This window comes from Pongo pygmaeus, chromosome 22 (assembly GCF_028885625.2).
Source record: "Pongo pygmaeus isolate AG05252 chromosome 22, NHGRI_mPonPyg2-v2.0_pri, whole genome shotgun sequence".
NCBI classification, from domain to species: Eukaryota; Metazoa; Chordata; class Mammalia; order Primates; family Hominidae; genus Pongo; species Pongo pygmaeus.
In genome coordinates, this window is record NC_072395.2 from 7,737,949 (window position 1) to 7,753,961 (window position 16,013).

Here is a 16,013-nt window from a genome sequence, read left to right on the forward strand (position 1 = left end):
TCAGTCACATTACATGTCAACTTTTCATTGCATTTCATTCTGTTTCATTGCATTCCATTGCATTCTGTTCCATTGCATTCCATTGCATTCCATTCCATTCCATTCCATGCCATTCCCTTCTATTCCAATCCATTCCATTCCATTCCACTCCGTTCAACTCTACTCCACTCCACTACATTCCATTAAATCCGATTCTCTTCCACTCCATTCCACTCCTTTCCACTCCACTGCACTCAACTCCACTCCATTCCACTCCATCCCATTCCATTCCACTCCATTCCACTGCACTTGACTCCACCCCACTCCACTCCACTTCATTCAATTCCATTCCTTCCCATTGCATTCCTGTCTATTCCACTCCACTCCACTTCACTCCACTCCACTCCACTCCAGTCCACTCCATTCTATTCCATTCCTTTCCACTTCATTCCATTCCATGCCTTTCTTTCGAGAGTATCTCAGCCTGTCACCAAGCCTGTAGTGCAGTGGCACAATCTCAGCTCACATTCCATTCCGTTCTATTCTGTTCCATTCCGGTCCATTCCATTCTGCTTCTCTCTAGTCTGCTCCATTCCATTCCAATCCATTCCATTCCATTCCATTCCATCCCATCCCATTCCGTCCCATCCCATCCCATTCCATCCCATCCCATCCCATTCCATTCCATTCCATTCCATTCCAATTGATTCCACTCTGATCCCCTCTAATACATTCCATTCCATTCCTTTCCATTCCATTCCCATCCACTCCTTTCTTTTGACAGGTCACCCAGTGTCATACAAGCTGTAGCGCAGTGGCACAATCTCAGCACATATTACTCCATTCCGTTTCGTTATGTTGCATTCTATCCATTCCGTTCCATTATGTTCCACTGCATTCCACTGCACTAAATTCCATTACATCCGATTCCATTCTCCTCCATTCCACTCCTCTCCACTCCACTGCACTCTACTCCACTCCGTTCCACTCCAACCCCTTCCATTCCACTCCATTCTTCCTCACTCCACTCTACCCCACTCCACTCCACTTCATTCCACTCCATTCCATCTGATTCCATTCCTCTCCTTTCCACTCCACCCCACTTCACTCCACTCCACTCCAGTCCACTCCATTCCATTCCATTCCATTCCACTCCGCTGAATTTCATTCCATTCCTTAAATTCGGGAACATCTCACTCTGTAATCAAGCCTGGAGTTCAGTTTCACAATCTCAAATCACATTTCGTTATTCCATTCAATTCCATTACATTCCATTCCTTTTCATTCCATTCCATTGCATTCCATTGCATTCCATTCCATTCCATTCCATTCCATTGCATTCCATTGCATTCCATTCCATTCCATTCCATTCCATTGCATTCCATTGCATTCCATTGCATTCCATTCCATTCCATTCCAATCCATTGCATTCCATTCCACTCCTTTCCATTAATTTCCACTCCACTCCACTCCATTCCAATCCACTCCACTCCTATCTACTCCACTCCATTCCTCTTCACTCCACTGCAATCCACTCTACTCCATTCCACTCCACTCTACTCCATTCCACTCCACTCCACTCATTTCCACTCCACTACATTCCATTCCACTACACTCCATTCCATTCCATTCCACTCCACACCATTCCTTTCCACTGCACTCTATTCAATTCCATTCTATTCTATTCCATTCCATTCCATTCCACTCAATCCCACTCCACTCCACACCAATCCATTCCATTCCATTCCTTTACATTCCATTCCACTCGTTTCTTTCCCCAGTATCTCCCTCTGTCACAGGGCTGTAGCGCAGTGGCACAATAGCAAAACACATTTCTCCATTCCATTCCATTCCGTTCTGTTCCTTTCTATTCTGTTCCATTCCACTCCATTCCACTCCACTCTACTCCACTGCACTATATTCCATTACATTAGATTCCTTTCCACTACATTCCACTCACCTCCACTCCACTGTACTCCACTCCACTCCATTCCATTCCACTCCACTCCATTCCATTCCACTCCACTCCATTCCATTCCACTCCATTACATTCCACTCCATTCCATGCCATTCCACTCCTCTCCATTCCATTCCATTCCATTCCATTCTATTCCATCCCATTATACTCATCTCCATTCCATTCCACTCCACTCCAATCCATTCTACTCCACTCCATTCCATTCCACTCCACTCCATTCCTTTCCCCTCCACTCCATTCCACTCCATTCCACGCCACTCCACTCCAATCCACTCCACTCCTTCCCATTCCACTCAAGTCCACTCCATTCCACTCCACTCCATTCCATTCCACTCCAATCCTCTCCATTCGACTCCACTCCAATCCATTCCACTCCACTCCATTCCACTCCACTCCATTCCATTGCACTCAACTCCACTCCATTCCACTCCACTCCATTTGATTCTACTCCATTCCATTGCATTCCACTCCATTCCAGTTCATTACTTTCTTTCCACAGGATCCCACTGTGTCACAAATACTTGAGTGCAGTGATACAGTCTCAGCTCACATTTCTTTTCACCATTCCATTGTATTCCATTCAATCCCATTCCATTCCATTCTATTTCACTCCACTCCACTCCACTCCATTCCATTCCACTCCATCCCATTCCATTCGACTCCATTCTACTTTGTTCCAGTTCACTCCAATCCTATCCACTCCAATTCATTCCATTCCATTCCTATCCATTCCACTCCATTCCATTCCACTCTATTGCAATCCATTCCACTCCATTCCATTCCACACTATTCCACTCCTTTCCATTCCATTCCACTCTATTCCACTCCGTTCAATTCCATTCCACTGAACTCTACTCCAATCCACTCCACTCCACTCCATTCCATTGCACTGCATTCCATTCTTCTCAACCCCACTCAACGTCACTCCATTCCACTCCACTCCATTCCATTCCACTAGATTCCATTCCATTCCTTTCCACACCACTCCATTCCACTGAACTCCATTCCAATCCATTCACTTCACACCACTCCACTCCATTCCAGTCCACTCCACTCCTTTCTATTCCATCTGATTCCATTCCATTTCACTCCACTCTTTTCCACTCCACTCCACTCAATTCTACTCCACTCCACTCCACTCCTCTCCACTTCATTCCATTCCATTGCACTCAACTCCACTCCATTCCACTCCACTTCATTCGATTCTACTCCATTTCATTGCATTCCTCTCTATTGCTGTCCATTACTTTCTTTCCACAGGATCTCACTCTGTCACAAATGCTGGAATGCAATGAAACAGTCTCAGCTCTCATTTATTTTCACCATTCCATTGCATTCCATTCCATCCCATTCTATTCCATTCTATTGCACTCCACTACACTACACTCCATTCCATTCCACTCCATCCCATTCCATTCGACTCCATTACTGTTCACTCCAATTCCCTCCACTCCAATCCACCCCAATTCATTCCATTCTATTCCTATCCATTTCACTCCATTCCATTCCACTGTACTGCATTCCATTCCACTTCATTCCATTCCACTCTATTCCACTCAGTTCCGTTCTATTCCACTCTGTTACATTCCATTCCACTGCACTCCACTCCAATCCACTCCACTCCACTTCATTCCACTCCATTCCATTGCACTCCATTCCATTCCACTCCACCCCATTCAACTCCACTCCATTCCACTGCACTCCATTCCATTCCACTAGACTCCATTCCATTCCTTTCCACTCCACTCCATTCCATTGAACTCCATTCCAATCCATTTCAGTCTTCTCCACTCCATTCCAGTCCACTCCAATCCTTTCCATTCCATCTCATTCCATTCCATTTCACTCCACTCTTTTCCACTCCACGCCAATCAATTCCACTCCACTCCACTCCACTCCACTCCATTCCCCTCCACTCCGCTCCATTCCACTGCACCCCACTACCCTTCACTCCATTACATTCCATTCCACTCCACTTCATTCTTTTCCACTCCAGTCAATTCCATTCCACTCCACTCCACTCCACTCCATTCCACTCCATTCCTTTACACTCCACTCCTGTCCATTCCGTTCCACTCCACTCCATTCTATTCCATTCCACTCTTTTCCACTCCACCCCACTCCACTCCATTTCAATCAATTCCACTACATTCCATTCCATTCCGTACATTTTACAGGATCTCCCTCTTTCACCCAGGATTGTGTGAAGTGGCAGAATCTCAGGTCACATTTCTTTTCACCATTCCATTCTACTCCATTCCTTTCTATTCCATTCCATTCCATTCCATTTTATTCCACTGCACTCCACTCCACTCCACTCCTATCCATTTTTTGCCATGCTTTTCCAATCCCTTCTATTCCACTCCTTTCTTTCAACGGGATCTCCATCTGTCACACAAGCTGCAGCACAGTGGAAAAATCTAAGCACACATTTCTTCATTCCATTCCATTCAATTCCATTTCACTCCACTCCACTCCACTCCAATCCATTCCACTCAACTCCACTCCACTCTATTCCATTCCACTCCACTCCTTTCCACTCCACTCCACTTCATTTCTTTCTGCTTCAATCCATTCCAGTTCACTCCACTCCACTGCATTCCGTTCCACTCCATTCCATTCCATTCCAATCCATTCCACACCACACCATTCCATTCCTTTTCATTCCACTCCATTCCCTTCCACTCCACTCCATTCCATTCTACTCCAGTATATTTCACTCCATTCCATTCCACTCCACTCCATTCCATTCCTCTTCATTCGACTACATTCCATTCCACTCCACTCCAATCCATTCCACTCCACTCCATTCCAATGAACTCCATTCCACTCCACTCAACTATATTCCGTTCCATTCCACTCCACTCCATTCCACTAAAATCCACTCCATTCCATTCTGCTCCATTCCATACCATTCTACTCCACACCACTACATTCCATTCCTTTCCACTCCACTGCACTCCACTCCACTCCTCTCCAACCCATTCCTTTCAATTCCAGCCCAATCCATTCCTTTCCACTCCACTCCATTCCCTTCCAGTTCACTCCCATCCATTCCATGCCATACCATTCCATTTCACTCCTCTCCACTCCACTCCACTACACTCCATTCCATTCCACTCCACTCGATTCCACTCCACTTCTCTCTACTCCACTCCACTCCATTCCATTCCACTCCACTCTAGTGCATTCCATACCACTCCACTCTATTCCATTCCATTCCTCTCCATTCCACTCGACTGCACTCCATTCCGTTTCACCCCACTCCACTCCATTTCCTTCCACTCCACTCCACTCCATTCAATTCTGCTCTCTTCCGTTACATTCCATTCCAAACCACTCCATTCCATTCCTTTCCTCTCCACTCCATTTCATTGAATTTCACTCCATTCCATTCCACTCCACTACATTCCATTCCATTCTATTCCAGTCCATTGCAATACACTCCATCCCACTCCACTCCATTCCATTCCAATCCATTCCCCTCCATTACATTCCACTCCATTCCATTCCACTCCAATCCATTCCATTCCACTCCACTCCATAGATCTCCACTCCATTCCATTGCACTCCATTCCATTTAACTCCACTCCATTCCATTGCACTCCATTCCATTTAACTCCACTCCCCTCCATTACACTCCACTCCATTCCATTCCACTCCAACCCATTCCAATCCACTCCACTCCCGTCCATACCTCTCCACACCATTTCATTCCACTCCAACCCATTCCATTCTACTCCACTACAGTCCATTCCACTCCACTCCATTCCATTCCACTCTATTCCATTCCATTCCAATCCGTTCGATTCCACTCCACTCCATTCCATTCCACTCCATTCCATTCCACTCCACTCCTTTCCACTGCACTGCATTCCATTCCACTCAACTCCTTTCCACTCCACTACACGCCACTACACTCCATCCCACTCCACTCTATTCCATTCCACTCCATTCCATTCCATTCCATTCCACTCTATTCCATTCCATTCCACTCCCTCCACTGCATTTCACTCCACTCCACTGCGTTCCACTTCACTCCATTCCATTCCACTCCATTTCATTCCACTCCACCCCATTCCATTCCACTCCACTTAATTCCACTCCACCCCATTCCATTCCACTCCACTCAACTCCATTTCACTCCAATCTACTCCGTTCAACTCCTCAATTCCATTCCACTCCATTCCATTCCACTCCACTCCATTGCATTCCAATCCACTCCATTCCTTTCCATTCCACTCCACTCCGTTCCACTCTCCTCAATTCCACTCCACTCACTTCATTCCACTCTACTCCACTCCACTTCTTTCCATTCCATTCCAATCCATTCCTTTCCATTCCTTTTTTGCACAACATCTCACTCTGTAACAATGGCTGGAGTGCAGTGTCACAATCTCAGCTCACAGTTCTTTTCACCATTCCATTGCATTCCATTCCATACCATTCCATTACATTCTATTTCACTCCACTTCACTCCACTCCACTCCATTCCATTCCACCCCATTGCATTCCATTCGACTCCATTCCACTCCATCCCACTCCACTCAACTCTACTCAACTCCACTCCACTCCAATGCAATCCCTTCTATTCCATTCCGTTTCACTCCATTGCGTTCCATTCCTTTCAACAGGATATCACTGTGTCACCCAGGCTGGAGTTTAGTGGCACAATTTCAGCTAACATTGGATGTCAACTTTCCATTGCATTGCATTGTATTCTATTGCCAGCGATTGCATTTCATTCCAATAAATTATATTTCATTTCATTCCATTCCACATTCCTTTCCACATTTCATTCCACATTCCAATACACAATCCATTCCACATTCCATTACACATTCCATTCCACATTCCATTCCACATTCCATTCCATTCCATTCCACATTCCATTTCATTCCATTCTTCATTCAATTCCAAATTCTGTTTCACTTTCCATTACATTCCATTCCATTCCACATTCCGTTCCTTTCCAATCCACATTACATTCCACACTCCATTCCATTCTATTTCACATTCCATTTCATTCCATTCCACATTTCATTTCATTCAACTCCGCATTCAATTCCATTCCATTCCATTCTATTACACAATCCATTCCATTCCATTCCACATTCCATTCTACATTCCATTCCGTTCCATTCCACATTCTACTCCATTCCATTCCACATTCCAATCCATTCAATTCCACGTTCCATTCCATTTCATTCCACATTCCATTCCACATTCCCTTCCACATTTCACGCCATTCCATTCTATTCCTCATTCCATTCCATTCCATTCAACATTCCATTCCATTGCATACCACATATCATTCCACATACCATTCCACATTCCATTCCACATTCCATTCCACATTCCATTCCAATTTCCATTCCATTCCATTCCACATTGCATTCCAATCCATTCCATATTCCACTCCATTCGATTCCACATTGTATTCCATTCCATTGCAATCCACATTCCATTCCATTCCATTCCACATTCCATTCCACAGTCCATTCCATTACATTCCACATTCCATTCCGCTTTCCATTCCATTCCACTTTCCATTCAATATTGCATTCCATTCCATTCTACGTTGCATTTCATGTTCCATTCCACATTCCATTCCACTTTCCATTCCATATTCCATTCAGTTGCATTGCAGATTCCATTCCACATTTCATTCCACAATCCATTCCACATTCCTTTCCACATTCCAACCACATTCCATTCCATTCCATTCCATTCCACATTCCATTCCATTCCATTCCACATTCCATTGCATATTACTTTCCATTCCATTACAAATTCCATTCCATTCCAATCCACATTCCATTCCATTTCACATTCCTTTCCATTCCATTCCATTCCACATTCTATTCCACGTTCCATTCCATTTCATTCCACATTCCATTCCAGTCCATTCCTCATTCCATTCCAAGTTGTATTCCATTCCATTCCACATTCCATTCCATTCCATTCCACATTGCATTCCATTCAATTACTCATTTCATTCCATTCCTTTGCATTCCACCTTCCATTTCACTCCACTCCACATTCCATTCCATTCAATTCCTCATTTCATTTCATTCCATTTCATTCCACATTCAATTCCATTGCATTCCACATTCCATTCCATTGCATTCCACTTTCCATTACCTTACATTACCATTCCATTGCATTCCGTTCCACATTCCGTTCCATTCCATTCTATTCCTTTACACCTTCCATTACTTTCAATTCCACATTACATTCCACGTTCGATTCCACGTTCCATTCCCTGTTCCTTTCTGCCTGCCTTTCCAGTTTCCATTCCACGTTCCATTGCATTCCATTCCACATTCCATTCCTTTCCATTCCACGTTCCATTCAATTCCATTTCACATTCCATTCCAGTACATTCCACATTGTATTCCATATTCCATTCTCTTCCATTCCATTCCATTACACATGCCATACCACATTCCTTTCCATTCTGTTCCACTTTCCATTCCATTCCATTCCACATTCCATTCCACATTCCATTACTTTCAATTCCACATTATATTCCACGTTCCTTTCCCCTTTCCATTCCATATGCCATTCCACTTTCCATTCCACGTTCCTTTCCATTCCATTGCACATTCCATTCCATTCCATTACACATTCCATTCCACATTCCATTTTATTCCATTCTACTTTCAATTCCGTTCAATTCCACATTACATTCCACATTCCTTTCCATTCCATTCCACATTCCATTCTCTTCCATTGCACATGCCATTCCATTACTTTCTACAGTCCTTTCCGCATTCCATTCCATTCCATTCCATTCCATTACACTTTCCATTCCACATTCCATTCCATTCCATTCCATGTCCCATTAAACCTTCCATTCCACAACCCATATCATTCCATTCCACATTCCATTCTATTATATTCCACGTTACATTCCACTTTACTTTCCTTTCCATTCCACATTCATTCCATTCAATTCCATTCCATTCCATTACATTCCATTAAACATTCCATTCCATTCCATTTCACATTCCATTCCACATACCACTCAATGCCATAACACGTTCCATTCAAATCTATTCCATGTTCCATTATACTTTCCATTCCACTTTCCTCTCCACGTTCGATTCCACGATCCATTCCATTCCATTCCACATCCCATTCCACTTCCGATTCTTTTCCATTCCACAATCCATTCCATTCAATTTCACATTCCATTTCACTCCATTCCACATTTCATTCGCTTCCATTCCATTCCACATTCCATTCCATTCCATTCCAATTTCCATTCCACTTTCCATTCCACGTTCCATGCCGGTCCATTACACATTCCATTCCACTTTCAAGACCATTCCATTCCACATTCCATTCCACACTCCATTCCATTCCTTTCCGTTAAAAATTCCATTCTATTCCATTCCATTCCATTCCATTCCACATTCCAGTCCATTCCATTCCACATTCCATTCCACATTCCATTCTATTCCATTCCGAATTCCATTCTATTCCATTCCACATTCCATTCCACATTCCTTTCCATTCCATTCCACATTCCATTCCACATTTCATTCCATTCCATTCAACATTCCATTCCATACCATTCCACATTCCATTCCTTTCCATTCCACGTTCCATTCCACTTTCCATTCCTCGTTGCATTCCACATTACAATGCACGTTCCATTGCATTTCATATCATTCCACATTCCATTCCACATTCCATTCCATTCCATTCCACATTCCATTCCATTCCATTAAATTCCAAATTCCATTGCATTCCACGTTCCATTCCACGTTCCATTCCACGTTCCATTCCACAATCCATTCCATTCCATTCTATATTCCATTCCACTTTCCATTCCATTCCATTCCACCTTCAGTTCCATTCCATTGCATTCCAGTCAAAACTACATTAATTCCACAATCCATTCCATTCCATTCTACATTCCATTCCGCTTTCCATTCCATTCCATTGCACATTCCATTCCACATTCCATTCCTTTCAATTCCACATTATATTCCACGTTCCTTTCCTCTTTCCATTCCGTATGCCATTCCACTTTCCATTCCACGTTCCTTTCCATTCCATTGCACATTCCATTCTATTCCATTACACATTCCATTCCATTCCATTACACATTCCATTCCACATTCCATTCCATTACATTCTCCTTTCAATTCCGTTCAATTCCACATTACATTCCACAATCCATTCCATTCCACTCCACATTACTTTCTCTTCCATTACACGTGCCATTCCATTACTTTCCACATTCCTTTCCACATTCCATTCCATTACATTACACATTCCATTCCACATTCCATTCCATTCCATTTCATGTCCCTTTAAACTTTCCATTCCACAATCCATATCATTCCATTCCCTATTCCGTTCCATTACATTCCACGTTACATTCCACATTCCTTTCCATTCCACATTCATTCCATTCAATTCCTTTCCATTCCATTAAACATTCCATTCCATTCCGTTTCACAATCCTTTCCACATACCACTCAATGCCATAACACGTTCCATTCAAATCTATTCCACGTTCCATTACACTTTCCATTCCACTTTCCTTTCCACGTTCGATTCCACGATCCATTCCATTCCATTCCACGTCCCATTCCACTGCCCAATCTCTTCCATTCCACATTCCATTCCATTCCATTTCACATTCCATTGCACTCCATTCCACATTGCATTCCCTTCCTTTCCATTCCACGTTCCATTCCATTCCATTCCAATTTCCATTCCACCTTCCATTCCAAGTTCCATGCCCGTCCATTACACATTCCATTCCACATTCAAGTCCATTCCATTCCACATTCCATTCCACATTCCATTCCATTCCTTTCCATTACAAATTCCATTCCATTCCATTCCATTCCATTCCACATTCCAGTCCATCCCATTCCACATTCCATTCCCCATTCCATTCTATTCCAGTCCAAATTCCATTCTATTCCATTCCACATTCCATTCCATTCCATTCCACATTCCATTCCACATTTCATACAATTCCATTCAACATTCCATTCCATACCATTCCACATTCCATTCCTTTCCATTCCACGTTCCATTCCACTTTCCATTCCTCGTTCCATTCCACATTACACTCCACGTTCCATTGCATTCCATAACATTCCACATTCCATTCCACATTCCATTCCATTCCATTCCATTACACATTTTATTCCACATTCCATTCCATTCCATTCCAGGTTCCATTAAACGTTCCAATCCACAATCCATACCATTCCATTCCACATTGCATTCCGTTGCATTCCACGTTACATTCCACATTTCTTACCATTCCACATTCATTCCATTCAATTCCATTCCATTCCATTAAACATTCCATTCCATTCCGTTTCACAATCCATTCCACATACCACTCAATGCCATAACACGTTCCATTCAAATCTATTCCACCTTCCATTACACTTTCCATTCCACTTTCCTTTCCACGTTCGATTCCACGATCCATTCCATTCCATTCCACGTCCCATTCCACTGCCCAATCTTTTCCATTCCACATTCCATTCCATTCCATTTCACATTCCATTGCACTCCATTCCACATTGCATTCCCTTCCATTCCATTCCACGTTCCATTCCATTCCATTCCAATTTCCATACCACCTTCCATTCCAAGTTCCATGCCCGTCCATTACACATTCCATTCCACATTCAAGTCCATTCCATTCCACATTCCATTCCATTCCTTTCCATTACAAATTCCTTTCCATTCCATTCCTTTCCGTTCCACATTCCAGTCCACCCGATTCCACATTCCATTCCCCATTCCATTCTGTTCCATTCCAAATTCCATTCTATTCCATTCCACATTCCATTCCATTCCATTCCACATTCCATTCCATTCCATTCCACATTCCATTCCACATTTCATACAATTCCATTCAACATTCCATTCCATACCAAACCACATTCCATTCCTTTCCTTTCCACGTTCCATTCCACTTTCCATTCCTCGTTCCATTCCACATTACACTCCACGTTCCATTGCATTCCATAACATTCCACATTCCATTCCACATTCCATTCCATTCCATTCCATTACACATTTTATTCCACATTCCATTCCATTCCATTCCAGTTTCCATTAAACGTTCCAATCCACAATCCATACCATTCCATTCCACATTCCATTCCATTACTTTCCACGTTACATTCCACATTCCTTTCCATTCCACATTCATTCCATTCAATTATAATCCATTCCATTAAACATTCCATTCCATTCCATTTCACAATCCATTCCACATACCACTCAATGCCATAACACGTTCCATTCAAATCTATTCCACGTTCCATTACACTTTCCATTCCACTTTCCTTTCCACGTTCGATTCCACGATCCATTCCATTCCATTCCACATCCCATTCCACTGCCCAATCTTTTCCATTCCATATTCCATTCCATTCCATTTCACATTCCATTGCACTCCATTTCACATTGCGTTCCCTTCCATTCCATTCCACGTTCCATTCCATTCCATTCCACATTCCATTCCACATTTCATACAATTCCATTCAACATTCCATTCCATACCATTCCACATTCCATTCCTTTCCATTCCACGTTCCATTCCACTTTCCATTCCTTGTTCCATTCCACATTACACTCCACGTTCCATTGCATTCCATAACATTCCACATTCCATTCCACATTCCATTCCTTTCCATTACACATTTCATTCCACATTCCATTCCATTCCATTCCAGTTTCCATTAAACGCTCCAATCCACAATCCGTACCATTCCATTCCACATTCCATTCCATTACATTCCATGTTACATTCCACATTACTTTCCTTTCCATTCCACATTCTTTCCATTCAATTCCATTCCATTCCATTCCATTCCATTAAACATTCCATTCCATTCCATTTCACATTCCATTCAACATATCACTCAATGCCATAAAACGTTCCATTCAAATCTATTCCACGTTCCATTACACTTTCCATTCCACTTTCCTTTCCACGTTCGATTCCACAATCCATTCCATTCCATTCCACATCCCATTCCACTTCCCATTCTTTTCCATTCCACAATCCATTCCATTCAATTTCACATTACATTGCACTCCTTTCCACATTGCATTTGCGTCCATTCCATTCCACATTCCATTCCATTCCATTCCAATTTCCATTCCACCTTCCATTCCACATTCCATGCCGGTCCATTACACATTCCATTCCACCTTCAAGACCATTCCATTCCACATTCCATTCCATTCCTTTCCATTACAAATTCCATGCCATTCCATTCCATTCCATTCCACATTCCAGTCCATTCCATTCCACATTCCATTCTATTCCATTCCGAATTCCATTCTATTCCATTCCACATTCCATTCCACATTCCTTTCCATTCCATTCCACATTCCATTCCACATTTCTTTCCATTCCATTCAACATTCCATTCCATACCATTCCACATTCCATTCCTTTCCATTTCACGTTCCATTCCACTTTCCATTCCTCGTTCCATTCCACATTACAATGCACGTTCCATTGCATTCCATCACATTCCACATTCCATTCCACATTCCATTCCATTCCATTCCACATTCCATTCCATTCCATTGAATTCCAAATTCCATTCCATGCCACGTTCCATTCTATGTTCCATTCCACGTTCCATTCCACAATCCATTCCATTCCATTCTACATTCGATTCCACTTTCCATTCCATTCCATTCCACATTCAATTCCATTCTATTGCATTCCTGTCCAAACTCCATTCCATTCCACAATCCATTCCATTCCATTCTACATTCCATTCCACTTTCCGTTCCATTCCATTCCACATTCAACTCCATTCCATTGCATTCCAGTCCACACTCGATTCCATTCCATTCCATTCCATATTCCATTCCACATTTCATTCCATTCCATTACACATTACATTCCATATTCCTTTCTTTTCCATTCCAAATTCCACTCCATTCCTTTCCACATTCCATTCCATAGCATTCCACATTCAATTCTACATTCCATTCCATTCCGTTCCACATTCTATTCCATTCCATTCCTTTCCACATTCCATTCTAATACATTCCACGTTCCATTCTGCATTCCTTTCCACATTGCATTTCATTCCATTCCACGTTTCATTCCATTCCATTCCTAGTTTCATTCCATTCCAATGTCCATTCCATTCCATTCCACTTTCCATTCTACATTCCATTCCATTCCACTCCAAGTTCTGCTCCATTCCATTCCACGTTACATTAAAAATTCCATTCCATTCAATTCCACTTTCCATTCCGTATTTCAATCCATTAAATTCCACATTCCATTACATTCCATTCCCTTCCATTCCACATTCCATTCCACTCCATTGCATTCCATTCCACATTCCATTCCTTTATATTCCACATTACATTCAATTCCATTCCCTTCCACTCCAAATTCCATTCCATTGTATTCCACATTCCATTCCCCTCACTTCCACATTCCCTTCCACATTCCAATCCATTCCATTCAAAATTCCATTCCACATTCCATTGCATTCCATTGCAACTTCCATTCCACATTCCATTCGATTCCATTCCATTCCATTCCGCATTAGATTCAACATTCCATTCCATTTCATTCCACTTTCCATTCAATTCGATTCCATTCCATTCCACGTTCCATTCCACATTGCATTCCATTCCATTCCACATTCGATTCCACATTCCATTCCATTCCATTCCACATTCCATTATATTCAATTCCATTAAATTCCACGTTCCGTTCCACATTCCATTCCTTTCCATTCCATATTCGATTCCGAATTCCATTCCATTCCATTCCACATTCCATTCCACATTCCATTCCATTTCATTCAACATTCCTTTATACCTTCCATTCCACATTCCATTCCATTCCATTCCACTTTCCATTCCATTCCATTCCACGTTCCATTCCACGTTACATTCCACTTTCCATTCCACGTTCCATTCCACGATCCATTCCACGATCAATTCCATTCCATTCAACATTGCATTCCACCTTACATTACATTTCATTCCACATTGTATACCACATGCCATTCCTTTCCATTCCACATTCCATTCCATTATATTCCATTCCACTTTCCTTTCCATAACGTTCCATATTCCAATCCACTTTCCACTCCATTGCATTTCACATTCCATTCCATTCCATTCCATTCCAATTTCCATTCCATTCCATTTGATATTCCATTCCATTTTCCATTCCATTCCATTTCACATTCAATTAAATTCCATTCCATTGCATTGCACATTCCATTCCATTCCATTCCACATTCCATTCCATATTATATTCCACTCCATTCCACATTCCATTCCATTCCATTCTATTCCATTTCACATTCCATTCCACTCCTTTCGACTTTGCATTCCACATTCTTTACATTCCTTTCCACATTCCATTCCATTTCATTCCATATTCCATTCCTCATTCTTTTCCATTCCATTCCACATCCGCATTCCATTCCATTGCACGTTTCATTCCACATTCAATTCCACATTACATTCTGTTCCGTTTAACATTACAATACATTCCATTCCATTCCACTTTCAACTCCATTCCATTGCATTCCATTCCACATTACTTTCCACATTCCATTCCATTCCATTCCACATTGCACTCAACTTTCCATTCCACGTTCAATTCCATGTCCCATCCCATGATCCATTCCACTTTCCATTCCATGTTCCATTCCATTTTCCATTCCTCATTCCATTCCACATTCCATTCCACAATCCATAACTCATTCCATTCTATTCCATTACACGTTCCATTCCATTCCATTCCACTTTCCATTCCTTTCCATTCCACGTTCCATTCCACGTTCCAATCCACATTCCATTCCATTCCATTCCACATTCCATTCTACATTCCACATCATTGCATTGCACATTCCATTCCATTCCATTCCACATGCCATTCCATTCCATTCCACCTTCCATAACACATTCCATTCCATTCCATTGCACATTCCATTTCATTCCATTCCATATTCCATTCCATGCCATTTCTCATTCCATTCCATTTCATTCTATTCCAAATTCC